The sequence below is a fragment of the Hemitrygon akajei genome, chromosome 5, assembly GCF_048418815.1.
Source record: "Hemitrygon akajei chromosome 5, sHemAka1.3, whole genome shotgun sequence".
NCBI classification, from domain to species: Eukaryota; Metazoa; Chordata; class Chondrichthyes; order Myliobatiformes; family Dasyatidae; genus Hemitrygon; species Hemitrygon akajei.
The window spans coordinates 180,539,918-180,555,808 of record NC_133128.1 but is presented as its reverse complement, the minus strand read 5'-3'; the positions used below and the strand labels follow the sequence as shown (position 1 = coordinate 180,555,808).

At 40.4% G+C, this 15,891-nt stretch overlaps 1 protein-coding gene across 4 annotated transcripts in view; it reads right to left on the bottom strand.

Moving 5' to 3' along the window:
- c5h7orf57 (chromosome 5 C7orf57 homolog) overlaps window positions 1-15,043 on the bottom strand; it is a 70,478-nt gene extending 55,435 nt beyond the window's left edge. For 3 of the 4 annotated variants that reach the window (XM_073044689.1, XM_073044690.1, XM_073044693.1), the window contains exon 1: window positions 14,926-15,043. The gene's annotated coding sequence lies outside the window, so the exon portion shown is untranslated. The remainder of the gene's footprint in view (window positions 1-14,925) is intronic. The other variant, XM_073044691.1, reaches the window with a different exon arrangement.
- Window positions 15,044-15,891: the final 848 nt, after the last annotated feature.

Below are 15,891 nucleotides of genomic sequence, written 5' to 3'. Positions count from 1 at the left end.
CAGAGCATTTGCCAAAGACAGTACTGTACAATTGTCTTTTCTCTTTGATACATATGCACATGAATTCACAAGGACATTACAAACAGAAACAGGAGTAGGCAATGCAGCCCTGTTTTGCATTCAATTAAGTTATGCCTAAACTTACACCTCAGCACACTTCTGTGCACTTAACCAATACCTCTTGTTTGTCCAAATATTTAAAAAAACTATAGATCTCTGACATGAATACACTCAGTGACATAGCTGAATTCCAGCTTCACTAACCTAGGGTGGTGCTGTGTCTTTCATTGTTGAATAGCTAACACCTTATTTATAATCTTTAACCAATGGTTCAAAGTGAGCCAATCAGAAGAAATATCTCTGTGTCAAACCATATGCGAATTCTTGGTTTCAATGAGACTACCTCTCATTCTTCTAAACTCTGGAAAGTCTAATCCTAGTTTCCTCATATATCAATCTAGTCTTGACCCAGGCATCAATCTGGTGAATCTATGCTGTGCTCCCTCCAGTTTATCAGTCCTTGTCCATATTCCAGATGTAGCTTCACTAGGACCCTAAATAATTGAAGTAAGATGTTCTTCTCACAATTCAAATGCCCTAGCAATGAAGATCAACTTACTATTTGTTTTCCCAATTGCAGAATAAACAGCAATTCATGTACTAGAACACACATGTCCCTCTGAACACTTAAACCATTTAAGGAAAGTACTCCAGTTTTCCACTTTTTCTAACAAAGTAGATATCATTTTTCCCATATTATGTCCCTTTTCTATGTCCTTGCCCATTCACTTAGCAATTATCTCAGCATCTTATTCAGAACACACACCACCCCATAGCTTTGTATAAACACTCTATATATTACATTTGAACTCCTCAACCTTATTATGGATATAGATCACAAGCAGTCAGGATCCTAGTACTGAACAGCAGGGACCTACTATCTAAAAATTATCCAGTTATTCCTGTTCTGTTTACTAACCAATCCTTAAGCAACACTGGTATTAAATCTCCAATCCTATTGAGGTCACATCTTGTTCAGTAATCTCTTGTGTGGCACTTTATTGAGGACCTTCTGGGAGTTCAGAAAAAACATAACTTTTATTCATTTTCAGGGTCTGGACAGAACTGGCAAAGACAGCATTTATTGTTCATCCCCAAATGTCTTAGAGAAGGTGGAGGTGAGCTGCCCTCTTATACACCTTCAGTCGTTCTGGTGAAGGTACTCGCATGGTGCTGTAGCGTTTTGATCTAGTGACAATGAAGAATCACACGAAATTTGGGAGGGAACCTACGAGTTCTCATCATTCAAATCCCTTGTCCTTCTTGGTAGTAGAGATCAAGGGTTTGGGAGGTGCTGTCAAAATAGCTTAGGCAAGAACTTGCAGGGCAAATTACAGATGGTACACACTGTAATCACTAGGTGCTGGAGATAGAGGGAATGAATGCTCAGGCTGGTGGATGAAAGGACAGTTAAGTAGGCTGCTTTATCCTGGTTGGTGTTGAGCTTCTGGGGAGTTGTTAGACTTACACTTAATCAGCAAAGTAAAGAATATTTCATCACACTCCAGACTTGTAGATGGTGGAAAGGCCTTGGAGTGTCAGGAATATCAGCCACTTTCCATAAGATGCCCAGACTTGACTTTCCCTCGTTGCCAAGGTATTTATGTGGCTGGTCCATTTGATTACTATTTTCTGATTACTGTTGATACTGATGTGGGGGGCACAGTATTGTTAATGTTATTGATTGTCAAGGGTATGTGGCTAGATTCTCTTTTGGTGGAAATGGTTGCTACCTGGCACTTCTGCACAATGTTATTTGTCATTTATCATCTAGATCTTGCTACATACAAGCAAAGGCTGCTTCATTCACTGAAGGGTTGCAAACATTGTGCTATCATTAGCAAAGATGTCCTCTTTTGATTGAAAGTTGCTGATAAAACAGCTGAAGATTATTGGGCATGGGACAATGTACTTGCAGATTTCCAGGTTGGGATTGACCACAACAAATATATTGGCTTGTGCAAGGTAATACTTTGACCACTGGAGTGTTTTTTCTGTTGATTCCCATTGATTTCAGTTTTACCAGAGTATTGTGATGCCACACTTGGTAAACTGCTACCTTTATGCCAAAGCCATTAATTGTGGCTTCACACCTGGAATTCAATTCTTAGGTTGACAGCTGGATCACAGCTTTGATGAGATTGGGAGCTAAATGGATCAGAGGAAATCTAAAATGGGCATTAAATAACAAGTTATGGTGAATAAAGCATTGTCAATAAGAGTTCCTATTATTTTGCTGATGATAGAAAGTAAACAGAAAGAAAAGACAGACTGGGTCATCTCCATCTTATCTGCCATCATATATGTTATAACCTTAAAAAAGAAATTTTCCAAACATGAATTACTTCTCTTAATTTCCTGTTGACTATTATTATTATTATAATTATTATTATTTCTGTGTCCTGTTTATCAGTTCTTAATAGTAGATACCACTCAAAGATGGTTTATATTTACAATTTGCTTTGCTGCTTCCTTTATTCCTAACAAAAAAAAAGCTTTACTTTTATCCTATGAAATTTTGATGACAATTTTTGACTGTTTTGTTCACTGGTTTTATTTAGTATTTCTCAAATCTGATTTTTATACTGATTTTGTCCTTTCTTTAACATTTTTTTGTAATTATGATATGTTAAATTGAAACAAGAGAAAATCTGAAGATGCTAGAAATCCAAGTAACACACACAAAATGCTGGAGGAACTCAGCAGGCCAGGCAGCATCTATGGAAACGAGTGCAGTCGAAGTTTCGGGCCAAAACCATTCTGCAGGATTTAAAAATAAATCCGTGTTTGATCCACACACACTGAGTTATGAAGCCACAAGAATAGGTATAAATGCTCAATATTTAGAATGTAAATTGTGCAGCTAGAGGCTATAACAATCTTGTAACTGGGGCTAGGACAGGCAATGTACAGTGCAATATATGACTATGCAATGTACAGTGAAAAGAGTTGCAGTAAGTTTAATGTGATAAAAACTTTTTGTCTTGGCTTTGCCAGCTTTTGTCATGACTCTTGACATTCCTTAACAATTCTTCAAGCAGATCTACTGGGGACATTAAAGCTTTTCCTCAGTCAATATGGAGTTCAATTTCATATTGACAACATTTCAGATATTTTTAATTTCAGATTTCCAGACTTCATTTCACATTTACTTATTCTCCAATTCATTTTACACAACTTATTTTATCATTTAATCTCTCCTGCCTTTCAATTCCAAAGACTTCACAATTGACTAGTGCAGTGACTAGTGGGGTACCGCAAGGCTGCAGTGACTAGTGGGGTACCGCAAGGCTCAGTGCTGGGACCCCAGTTGTTTAGAATATATATGAATGATTTAGAAGAGGGAATTAAATGCAGCATCTCCAAGTTTGCGGATGACACAAAGCTGGGTGGCAGTGTTAGCTGTGAGGAGGATGCTAAGAGGATGCAGGGTGCCTTGGATAGGTTAGGTGAGTGGGCAAATTCATGGCAGATGCAATTTAATGTGGATAAATGTGAAGTTATCCACTTTGGTTGCAAGAACAGGAAAACAGATTATTATCTGAACGGTGGTCGATTAGGAAAAGGGGAGATGCAACGAGACCTGGGTGTCATTGTACACCAGTCATTGAAGGTGGGAATGCAGGTACAGCAGGCAGTGAAAAAGGCAAATGGTATGTTGGCATTCATAGCAAAAGGATTTGAGTACAGGAGCAGGGAGGTTCTACTGCAGTTGTACAAGGCTTTGGTGAGACCGCACCTAGAATATTGTGTGCAGTTTTGACCCCCTAATCTGAGGAAAGACATTCTTGCCATAGAGGGAGTACAGAGAAGGTTCACCAGATTGATTCCTGGGATGGCAGAACTTTCATATGAAGAAAGACTGGATTGACTAGGCTTATACTCACTGGAATTTAGAAGATTGAGGGGGGATCTTATTGAAACGTATAAAATTCTAAAGGGATTGGACAGGCTAGATGCAGGAAGATTGTTTCTGATGTTGGGGAAGTCCAGAACGAGGGGTCACAGTTTAAGGATAAAGGGGAAGCCTTTTAGGACCGAGATGAGGAAAAACTTCTTCACACAGAGAGTGGTGAATCTGTGGAATTCTCTGCCACAGGAAACAGTTGAGGCCGGTTCATTGGCTATACTTAAGAGGAAGTTATATATGGCCCTTGTGGCTAAAGGGATCAGGGGTATGGAGAGAAAGCAGGTACAGGGTTCTGAGTTGGATGATCAGCCATGATCATACTGAATGGCGGTGCAGGCTCGAAGGGCCGAATGGCCTACTCCTGCACTTATTTTCTATGTTTCTATGATCTCTCCTTTAAAAATTCCCATTTAGGCCTTTTTATCGCAAATGGTTAAAAAAGCTACTGAGTTTCTTGCTGAAATCAATTTGAGATGTAATTTCCTTGTCCTGAAATCTGAACTGTTTCTCTCTTCACAGACATTGCCTGATCTGCAAAGGGTTTCTGGAAAATTTTCTTTATATTTCACACTTCTAGTATCTACGATATTTTGCAGATGATCTAGCAAGGTCAACTCATAAATCACTCAGTAAATCCTTCACTTGATCCTTCTTACTTTTCTTGTTCTCACTATAAGAGTCAGCTTCCATGAATAGGTCTGCAGATACTATGATTAAAAACTTAAAAGCTCTTTATCTTAGACAAAGCATGTAATGGGGAAAATAATCTTTGCATTGACCATGAGGGTTCTTGTCTGCATCATATCACTTCAAGAACAAATATATTGAATAGATTAGCTTACAAGTAGGGTTATTTATGGAAATGAGTAAAATATGCAGCACATTGAGTTATCTAATATAAAACCAGGGGGTTTGAAACAAGTTGCAAGAGCTTCAGCACAAAAAAAAACTGCAAATGTTCATTAATTTTTCTTACAGTATATAATTTAAGTGGAATTATTTCTCTGTTTCCAATAAGCAAACATATTCAAGAACAGAAGGAAATAATGCATTTGCACATATCTGAAAGCATAAGTTACAGATCTTATCCTAATGTAAATCCTTTGACACATGGAATGTGCTGACTTTTTATACCTTTAATAGGCATTGGTGTTGGCAGTCCTCAGAACAATACCACAAGACTTGGAGCTATAAATACAAAGGCATGTGGCATCTGTTGAACTTAAATATATCTTGGTTATTCTGATAGTTTAAAATTCATGGCAGACATTTGACATGAAGTATTCACAGCTAGTTCAATGTTTCTTCTATTATTTCATTAGCTTATTCAGCCTCCTTCCTGTAGAACATTTAATCAATGTGTTGTGTTGAAATGCTTTCCCTGCAATCATCTGCAATGAGATTGTGATTGATATTTAAATCATTATGATTTAAGAAAATAAAACTAAAAGAATGGGGGGAAATGCCTGCTGTTGATGGCCTGGAGTATTTTGTGGATAGCCAAACCAGCTATTAATTCTTTTCCATATTAGTTTTGAGTAGAACAAGGAAATAAATCACAACAGGATGGATTCTCAGTGTAAAGACAGGACTGTGGGATGGGTACTCTGTCTGTACTTTGGCAGACATCTGTGACATACAGATTGATGGAAAATAGGACAAGTACGATTCACTCTCATATGTGAGGTTTCCTTGTAACTGCCGTAGGACCAATCTGGAAACTATGTCCCTTAAATTTAAGCAATTTAGTTAGAATGGCTTGATGGTAGTGGTATAATGTCTTTCTAGGTAATGGACATTGAAGCCTCCAATGGGGTAAAAGTTATACAGCATGGAAACAGATACCCTGGCCCTGCTTATCTATGCCGACTGTGTTGCCCAGAGAGTCACATCTACATTTGACCCATAACCTTCTAAACCTCTTCTATCCATGCACTTAACTAGAATTCTTTTAAATGTTTAAATAGTGCCTGCTTCAGCCACTACATCTGGCAGCTCATTTAAAATACACACCATAATTTGTGCAACAAACTGCGTCTTGTGTCCCTTTCAAATCTCTAGCCTATTGTTTCGTGAACCAGATCCCCAGCCTTTGTTCTTAAACCCTCCCTGGAAAAAAGACAATGTGCCTTCACCCTGTCTATGCTCCTTATGATCTTATATACCTATATCAGGTCTCCCCTCAATTTCCTACATTCTGGAAAATAGTCTATGAAACTTCGCCTTGTAACTCAGAAACTCAACTCCAAGCACCATCTTGGTACATCTTTTCTACACTCTTTCTAGTTTAACATCTTTCTGATAACAGGGTGACCAAAACTGTACGAAAATACTCCCAGTGCAGCTTCTCCAACGTCTTCTATAACTATAACTTCTATACTCAGTGTTCTAACTGATGAAGACCAGTATGCCAAATGCCTTCTTCACTACCCTATGTATTGGTGACGCAGTTTTCAGAAAAACTAAGCACTTGTGCTCCTAGGTTCCTCTGTTCCATATACTCCCCTAAGTGCTACCCTAGTTTGATCTCCCAAAATCTAACACAGTTACAAGAAAAAGTTTGTGAATTTCTTGCAATTACCCTGGTTTCTGCATTAATTACTCAAAAGATGTGATCTGATCTTCATCTAAGTCACAATAATAGATAAACAAAACCTGCTTAAACTAATAGCGCACAAACAATTGTACTTTTCATTTCTTTAGTAAACACGTTTTATCATTCAAAGTCCAGGCCAGAAAAAGTATGTGAATTCTTGTATTTAGTAACTGATAGAACCTCCTTTAGCAGTAATAACCTCCATAAATCATTTCCTGTAGTTGCTGATCAGACTTGCACAACAGTGAGGAGGAATTTTAGACCATTCCTCCATCCAAAACTGTTTCAGTTCATCAATATTTCTAGGATTCCTTTGCATGAACAGCCCTCTTCAGGTAATGCCACAGCTTCTCAATTGGTTTAAGGTCTGGACTCTGACTTGGCCATTCCAAAACACAAATTTTCTTCTTTTTAAACCATTCTGTTGTTGATTTACTTTTATTTTTCGAATCATTCTCTTGCATATTATCCAACTTCAATTAAGCTTCAGGTGATGGACTGCTACCTGACATTCTCCTGTAAAATATCTTGATGCAATTTTGAATACATTGTTCCCTCAACAATTGTGGGCTGCCCTGGCCCTGAGGCAGCAAAACAGCCCCAAACCATGATGCTCCTTTCACTATGCTTCACAGTTAGGATGTGGTTTAGGTGGTGTTGTGCATTATTTTATTGCCTTTTTTCCTCCAATCATAGCGGTGTGCATTGCTGCCAGAAAAGTTCAACCTTTGTCTCATATGTCTACAGAACATTGTCCCAGAAGTATTGTGGAATATCCAGGTGGTCTTTTGCAAACTTGAGACATGCAGCAATGTTTCTATTTGGACAGCAGTGGTTTCCTCCGTGGTGTCCTTGCAAGAACACCATTCTTATTCAGTGTTTTTCTTATAATGACACATGAACATAGACTTTAGCAAGTTCTAGAGATTTCTACAGTTCTTTTGCTGTTACCCTTGGGTTCTTTTTCACCTCCTTCAGCAATCGTTGATTGGAACACCTGATTCCAATTAGCTTTTGTAGAAGACATTACCCCAGAGGTTCAAATACTTTTTTGAACCTAGACTGTGATTGTTTAAATGGTATACTCAGTATTGATGAGAAGTAAAATTATTTGTGTGTTATCAGTTTAGGCAGATAGCTCGCTGCTTATCGAGGTTTACTTGTCTCTGTGCTGAACTGAGACTGTAGCCTGCAACTAACAGGCTCCTGGATAAGCTGTGACTGGCTTTGTGGCTGTGAACGCACTTTTGTGAATTTTAGTTCTGGATGTTAATTGATTACTTTTTGTTGCTTGCATGATTTGATTTTTTTTCCACATTGGGTGTTTGATGGTATTCTTTTTTAATAGGTTCTTTTGGGTTTCTTTGTTTCGTGGCTACCTGTAAGGAGACAAATCTCAAGATTGTATATAGTATACATACTTTGATAATATATGCACTTTGAACTTTGTTGGAATTTTGTGGAAAGTGGCCAGTGAAGGAGTAGAGATTTGAGGTTTTGACTCAAGAGGCTTTGACGAGAAGAGGCTGAGGACGAGCTTCACTCCAAGTGAGGTAAGGCCAGGTAAGTTCCTTTCAAAGGAGAAGGTTTCAAAAGTTGAGGCAAGTATTGGGTAGGTCATGGCAGCTGAGATCGGCCGCGTGGTTTGTTCATCCTGCAGCATGTGGGAAATCAGGGATACTTCCAGTGTCCCTGACGACTATGTGTGCAGGAAGTGTGTCCAACTGCAGCTTCTGGCAGACCGCATTGAGCATCTGGAGCTGCGATTGGATTCATACTGGAGCATCCGCGATGCTGAGAAAGTCGTGAATAGCACATTCAGTGAGTTGGCCACACTGCAGGTAAAGGCTACACAGACAGAAAGGGAAAGGGTGGCCACTAGACAGCGTAGCAGTAGGCAGGTAGTGAAGGAGTCCCCTGAGGTCATCTCCCTCCTAAACAGATATACTGTTTTGGATACTGTTGGGGGAGATCTCTCATCAGGGGAAGGCAGCAGCAGCTGAGTTCATTGCACCATGGGTGGCTCTGCGGCACAGGAGGGAAGGAAAAGGAGTGGGAGAGCTATAGTGATAGGGGATTCGATTGTAAGGGGAATAGATAGGAGTTTCTGCGGCCGCAAACAAGACTCCAGGATGGTATGTTGCCTCCCTGGTGCAAGGGTCAAGGATGTCTCTGAGTGGCTGCAGGACATTCTGGAATGGGAGGGTGAACAGCCAGTGGTCGTGGTGCATATAGGTACCAATGATATAGGTAAAAAATGGGATGAGGTCCTACAAGGTGAATTTAGGGAGTTAGGAGATAAACTAAAAAGTAGGACCACAAAGGTAATAATCTCTGGATTACTACCAGTGCCACGTACTAGTCAGAGTAGAAATAGGAAGATATTTCAGATGAATACGTGGCTTGAAAAATGGTGCAAGGGGGAGGGATTCAAATTTCTGGGCCATTGGAACCAGTTCTGGGGGAGGTGGGACTGGTATAAACAGGACGGTCTGCACCTGGGCTGGACTGGACCCAATGTCCTAGGGAGAGCGTTTGCTACTGCTGTTCAGGAGGCTTTAAGCTAATGTGGCAGGGGGATGGGAACAAGTGCAGAGAGACAGAGGGGTGTAAAATGAGGGTAGAAGCAAAAAGTAGTAAGGTGAAAAGTAAAAGTGGCAGGCAGGCAAATCCAGGGCAAAAAGCAAAAAGAGCCACTTTTCAACATAATTGTATAAGGGCTAAGAGTGTTGTAAAAACAAGCCTGAAGGCTTTGTGTGTCAATGCGAGGAGCATTCGTAACAAGGTGGATGAATTGAATGTGCAGATAGTTATTAATGAATATGATATAGTTGGGACCACAGAGACATGGCTCCAGGGTGACCAAGGATGGGAGCTCAACATCCAGGGATATTCAATATTCAGGAGGGATAGACAGGAAAGAAAAAGAGGTGGGGTAGCATTGCTGGTTAGAGAGGAGATTAACGCAATAGAAAGTAAGGACATTAGCCTGGAGGATGTGGAATCGATATGGGTAGAGCTGCATAACACTAAGGGGCAGAAAACGCTGGTGGGAGTTGTGTACAGACCACCTAACAGTAGTAGTGAGGTTGGGGATGGCATTAAACAGGAAATTAGAAATGTGTGCAATAAAGGAACAGTAGTTATAATGGGTGACTTCAATCTACATATAGACTGGGTGAACCAAATTGGTAAGGGTGCTGAGGAAGAGGATTTCTTGGAATGTATGCAGGATGGTTTTCTGAACCAACATGTCGAGGAACCAACTAGAGAATAGGCCATTCTAGATTGGGTATTGAGCAATGAGGAAGAGTTAGTTAGCAATCTTGTCGTGCGAGGCCCCTTGATTAAGAGTGACCATAATATGGTGGAATTCTTCATTAAGATGGAGAGTGACATAGTTAATTCAGAAACAAAGGTTCTGAACTTAAAGAAGGGTAACTTTGAAGGTATGAGACGTGAATTAGCTAAGATAGACTGGCAAATGATACTTAAAGGGTAGACGGTGGATATGCAATAGCAAGCATTTAAAGATCGCATGGATGAACTACAATAATTATTCATCCCAGTTTGGCAAAAGAATAAACCAGGGAAGGTAGTGCACCCGTGGCTGACAAGGGAAATTAGGGATAGTATCAAGTTCAAAGAAGAAACATATAAATTAGCAAAAAAAAAGCGGCACACTTGAGGACTGGGAGAAATTCAGAGACCAGCAGAGGAGGACAAAGGGCTTAATTAGGAAAGGGAAAAAAGATTATGAGAGAAAGCTGGCAGGGAACATAAAAACTGACTGTAAAAGCTTTTATAGATATGTGAAAAGAAAAAGATTGGTCAAGACAAATGTAGGTCCCTTACAGTCAGAAATAGGTGAATTGATCATAGGGAACAAAGACATGGCAGACCAATTGAATAAACACTTTGGTTCTGTCTTCACTAAGGAGGACATAAATAATCTTCCGGAAATAGTAAGGGACCGAGGGTCTAGTGAGATGGAGGAACTGAGGGAAATACATACTAGTCGGGAAGTGGTGTTAGGTAAATTGAAGGGATTAAAGGCAGATAAATCCCCAGGGCCCAGAGTGCTTAAGGAAGTAGCCCAAGAAATAGTGGATGCATTAGTGATAATTTTTCAAAACTCCTTAGATTCTGGATTAGTTCCTGAGGATTGGAGGGTGGCTAATGTAACCTCACTTTTTAAAAAAGGAGGGAGAGAGAAACCGGGGAATTATAGACTGGTTAGTCTGACATCGGTGGTGGGGAAAATGCTAGAGTCGGTTATCAAAGATGTGATAACAGCACATTTGGAAAGAGGTGAAATCATCGGACAAAGTCAGCATGGATTTGTGAAAGGAAAATCATGTCTGACGAATCTTATAGAATTTTTTGAAGATGTAACTAGTAGAGTGGATGGGGAGAGCCAGTGGATGTGGTATATTTAGATTTTCAAAAGGCTTTTGACAAGGTCCCACACAGGAGATTAGTGTGCAAACTTAAAGCACACGGTATTGGGGGTATGGTATTGATGTGGATAGAGAATTGGTTGGCAGACAGGAAGCAAAGAGTGGGAGTAAACGGGACCTTTTCAGAATGGCAGGCAGTGACTAGTGGGGTACCGCAAGGCTCAGTGCTGGGACCCCAGTTGTTTACAATATATATTAATGATTTAGACGAGGGAATTAAATGCAGCATCTCCAAGTTTGCGGATGACACGAAGCTGGGCGGCAGTCTTAGCTGTGTGGAGGATGCTAAGAGGATGCAGGATGACTTGGATAGGTTAGGTGAGTGGGCAAATTCATGGCAGATGCAATTTAATGTGGATAAATGTGAGGTTATCCACTTTGGCTACAAGAACAGGAAAACAGATTATTATCTGAATGGTGGCTGATTAGGAAAAGGAGAGATGCAACGAGACCTGGGTGTCATTGTACACCAGTCATTGAAGGTGGGCATGTAGGTACAGCAGGTGGTGAAAAAGGCAAATGGTATGTTGGCATTTATAGCAAAAGGATTTGAGTACAGGAGCAGGGAGGTTCTACTGCAGTTGTACATGGCCTTGGTGAGACCGCACCTAGAATATTGTGTGCAGTTTTGGTCCCCTAATCTGAGGAGAGACATTCTTGCCATAGAGGGAGTACAGAGAAGGTTCACCAGATTGATTCCTGGGATGGCAGGACTTTCATATGAAGAAAGACTGGATCGACTAGGCTTATACTCACTGAAATTTAGAAGATTGAAGGGGGATCTTATTGAAACGTATAAAATTCTAAAGGGATTGGATAGGCTAGATGCAGGAAGGTTGTTTCCGATGTTGGGGAAGTCCAGAACGAGGGGTCACAGTTTAAGGATAAAGGGGAAGCCTTTTAGGACCGAGATGAGGAAAAACCTCTTCACACAGAGTGGTGAATCTGTGGAATTCTCTGCCACAGGAAACAGTTGAGGCCGGTTCATTGGCTTTATTTAAGAGGATGTTAGATATGGCCCTTGTGGCTAAAGGGATCAAGGGGTATGGAGAGAAAGCAGGTACAGAGTTCTGAGTTGGATGATCAACCATGATCATACTGAATGGCAGTGCAGGCTCAAAGGGCCGAATGGCCTACTCCTGCACCTATTTTCTATGTTTCTATGTTTCTATGAATTGGAACAGGCAAGATAGACAAAGAAGAGTCAATGGATATTGTTTACCTGCATTTTCAAAAGGCCTTTGACAAGCTGCTAAACATGAGGCTGCTTAACAAGCTAAGAGCCCATGGTATTACAGGAAAGATACTAGCATGGATAGAAGATTGACTGATTGGCAGGAGGCAAAGACTGGGAATAAAAGAGGCCTATTCTGGCTGGCTCCCAATGACAAGTGATACTCTGCAGGGCTCAGTACTGGTATTGCTTCTTTTCACGTAAAATGTCAAAAATATGGATGATGGAATTGATGGCTTCAAAGGCAAGTATGCAGGTGATAGAAAGATAGACGAAGGGACAGTTAGTATTGAGGAATCAGGGAGTCTGCAGAAGGACTTGGACAGATTGGGAGAATGGGCAAAGAAATGGCAGATGGAATATAGTATAGAGAGTGTATGGTGATGCACTTTGATAGAAAGAATAAAGGTGCAGACTATTTTCTAAATGGGCAGAAAATTCAAAAATCAGACATGCAAATGGATTTGGAGGTCCTTATGCAGGATTCCCTAAAGATTAACTTGCAAGTTGAGTCAGTGACAAGGAAGGTAAATGCAATGTTAGCACTCATTTCGAGAAGACAAGAATATAAGAACAAGCATGTAATGCTGAGGCTTTATAAGACTTTGGTCAGACTGCACTTGGAGTATTGTGAGCAGCTTTGGGCCCCTTATCTAAGAAATGATGTACTGACATTGGAGAGGGTCCAGAGGAGGTTCATGATTATTATTCCAGGAATGAAAGTTTAACAAATGAGGAGTATTTGATGGCTCTGGGCCTGTACTCGCTGAAGTTTAGAAAATTGGTGGGGGTGGGGGAGGGGAGTTATTGAAACTTATTGAATGCTGAAAGGCCTAGATAGAGTGGATACGGAGAGGATTCTTCCTAAAGCAGGTGAATCTTGGACCAGAGGGCACAAGCTTGGAATAGAGGGAAGTCCACTTAGAACTGAGATGAGGAGGAATTTCTTTAGCCAGAGGTTGGTAAGTCTGCAGAATTCACTGCAATGGATGGCTGTGGAGGCCAAGTCATTATATTTACAATGGAGGTTGATAGGTTCTTAATTAGTCAGGATGTCAAAGGTTATGGGGAGAAGGCAGGAGTATGGGGTTGAGAGGGATAATAAATCAGCCATGATGAAATGGCCGAGCAGACTCAATGGGGCAAGTAGCCCAATTCTACTCCTGTGTATTATGGTCTAATGGACCCAGTGATAATAATGAAACAGATCTCCTTGAGAGTGAAAATTAATGTATTGGGCAAAGTATCCTTTTTCTGTCTTCCAACAGCCATATATTTCAATGTATTTGAAGCTGGGCATCATCCCTAAATATCAGATGTCCCAAGTCTGAGCACACTGTTGAAAGCTGACAATGACTTCTAAAGTTTTACACAATTATCTTTTTGTCCAAATATCAACTTTTTACATTAATTAAAAGGTTGCATTTTCAAATTCTATTTCAGTACCCTAATAGCATACAGTATATAAAGTACTGATGTGTTCCTTTTGGTAAGATATTGAACTGAATTGCTTTGTTCTGGTAAATTTAAAAATACTCCTTGCCGGTTTTAGAAGAACAAGAGTATAACCATATAACAACTGTATACCCACCAATAACAACAAAGGTCATTTTTGCAGACTTGCTGTGTGAAACCTTTTTCTGTATTTATCTACAGAATGACACGGGCTACATTTGACTGAGTGGAGTTTTGTGGAAACATGAAGGTATATTAAACCCTCTTACCTAGTCCCTTCCCACAAATTAGTGACCCAAATAATCTTTCCAGGATAAGGAACAATTCACTTGTACATAACAGGTTGTAGTTGGCCCTCACAGAGTGGACTACTCCACACTTTCTGCTTCCTGCACAATCTTAGACTCCTGTCCCACACATTCCTTTTGTTCCCTCCAACTTCTACCTCCCCCCCCCCCCGTTTCTTTAAACACATTTATTTTCCCGATTTACCAGTGATGATGAACGGTTATCAAGTCGCATTATTATGGCAAATTTCCTCTCCACGGATGTTGTCTGTGATCTGCTAAGCCTCCCACATCATTTTTGGTTTATTTTAAATTCCAGCATCCGCAGAGAGGACCCTACCCATCCCGGACATTCCTCTCTTCTCTCCTCTTCCCTCAGGCAGAAGACATTGAAATCTGTATGAACTGTATGCAAGAAAAGTTTTGATTATCTCTGTGCCCATGGCAAGAATAAACCAATTCCAATTCTTGCTTTTTAGTTTATAAAACAATCGTGCTTGGCCTTTGGACAATCAAATAGTTCAGTTTCCAGTAGGTATCACATTTTCATTTAAATTTCTAGTCCATTGTCTCTTTTCACCTTCTCCGCTACTCTAACCCTTTCTCAATTCACCAGTCCCCTGTCCAAATCCCAAACATGGTATTGACAGCCTTCGACCAATGGCGAACCAGCGAGTCCCAGGAAGTCCCTATCCTGCTCAAATAACTCAGGGCATATACCCCGAAGATATCATAGCTATTTCTAGTCCCCACTGTTTATTCCGAGAATCGACCCCTTTGCACCAGAGATCTGCTGCAAGAGCGCGTAAATAACGGCGCTTCCCTCAAAGAAACGTCTGCAATTACTCCTCCCTTTGCTGGCGTTTCTGAACAAGGTGAGATATCGGGGCCATCGGGACACAACAGCGGCACAAGGCCGTTACCTGCAGCCGCTGAGATCGGGGTCCAGTACGAGCTGAAGTAACGACTTCGCCCCAATGTTTTTCACCGGCCACTGTCCAGCTGTCGCCATGGCAACTCCCAAACCGTAACTGTGGCAACCAAACGCGGCCCGGCTCTACCGATCACGTGGTTCAATGCACTCTCACGTGTGACAGCGCTGAGCGAAAGTGGAATAAATGAACACGCTTGACCAGAATCCTTACGTTCAAACGTTGGACCGTTTAATTTTTGTTTCAAATTTCCATCATAAAGGTGAAAATTTTAAGGGGAAGTTGAGGGATCGTGAGAGTGTGGAACGTGCTGCCAGCAGACGTGGTGCATGCGAGATCGATTTCTTTTTTTTTGTAATTTATTTTTTATTGAAGTTCACATCAAACATTTCCATAAGATGTAGTTCAGATATTATATGCCAAAAATCTACACATAATATTTATCACTTATAGAAAAGAGAGGAAAGAAAGAACAAGCAAAAGGAGAAAACTATGTAGAAGTAGGGAGTGATTTTTTACAACATATTCGTTGATTTGTGAGAATAAAATCAGGCCTATGAGGTATTATGTAATTAAACCATTTTCCCCAGTACGAATCAAATTGTTCCAACTTATGATTAACAGATGCTGTTATCTTCTCCATTTTGTAAATGTCCATTGTAATTTCCATCCACGCAGTTAAGGTTGGGCTCTCCTATGATAACCATTTCCTAGTAAGAGTCTTTTTACCAGTCACCAACAGTATATTAATTAAATATTTATCTCTTTTCAACCATTCTTGAGGTATATATCCAAAATATACTGTCTTACTTTCTAAGGGTATTTCACATTTAAAGCTGTCTTTTAGGGCATTGTGTATCCCACTCCAATAGTCTTTGATAATGGGACACTCCCAGAAAATATGATAATGGTTTGCATTTTGATTTCTACAATTTCTCCAGCAAACAGGGAGGTTAC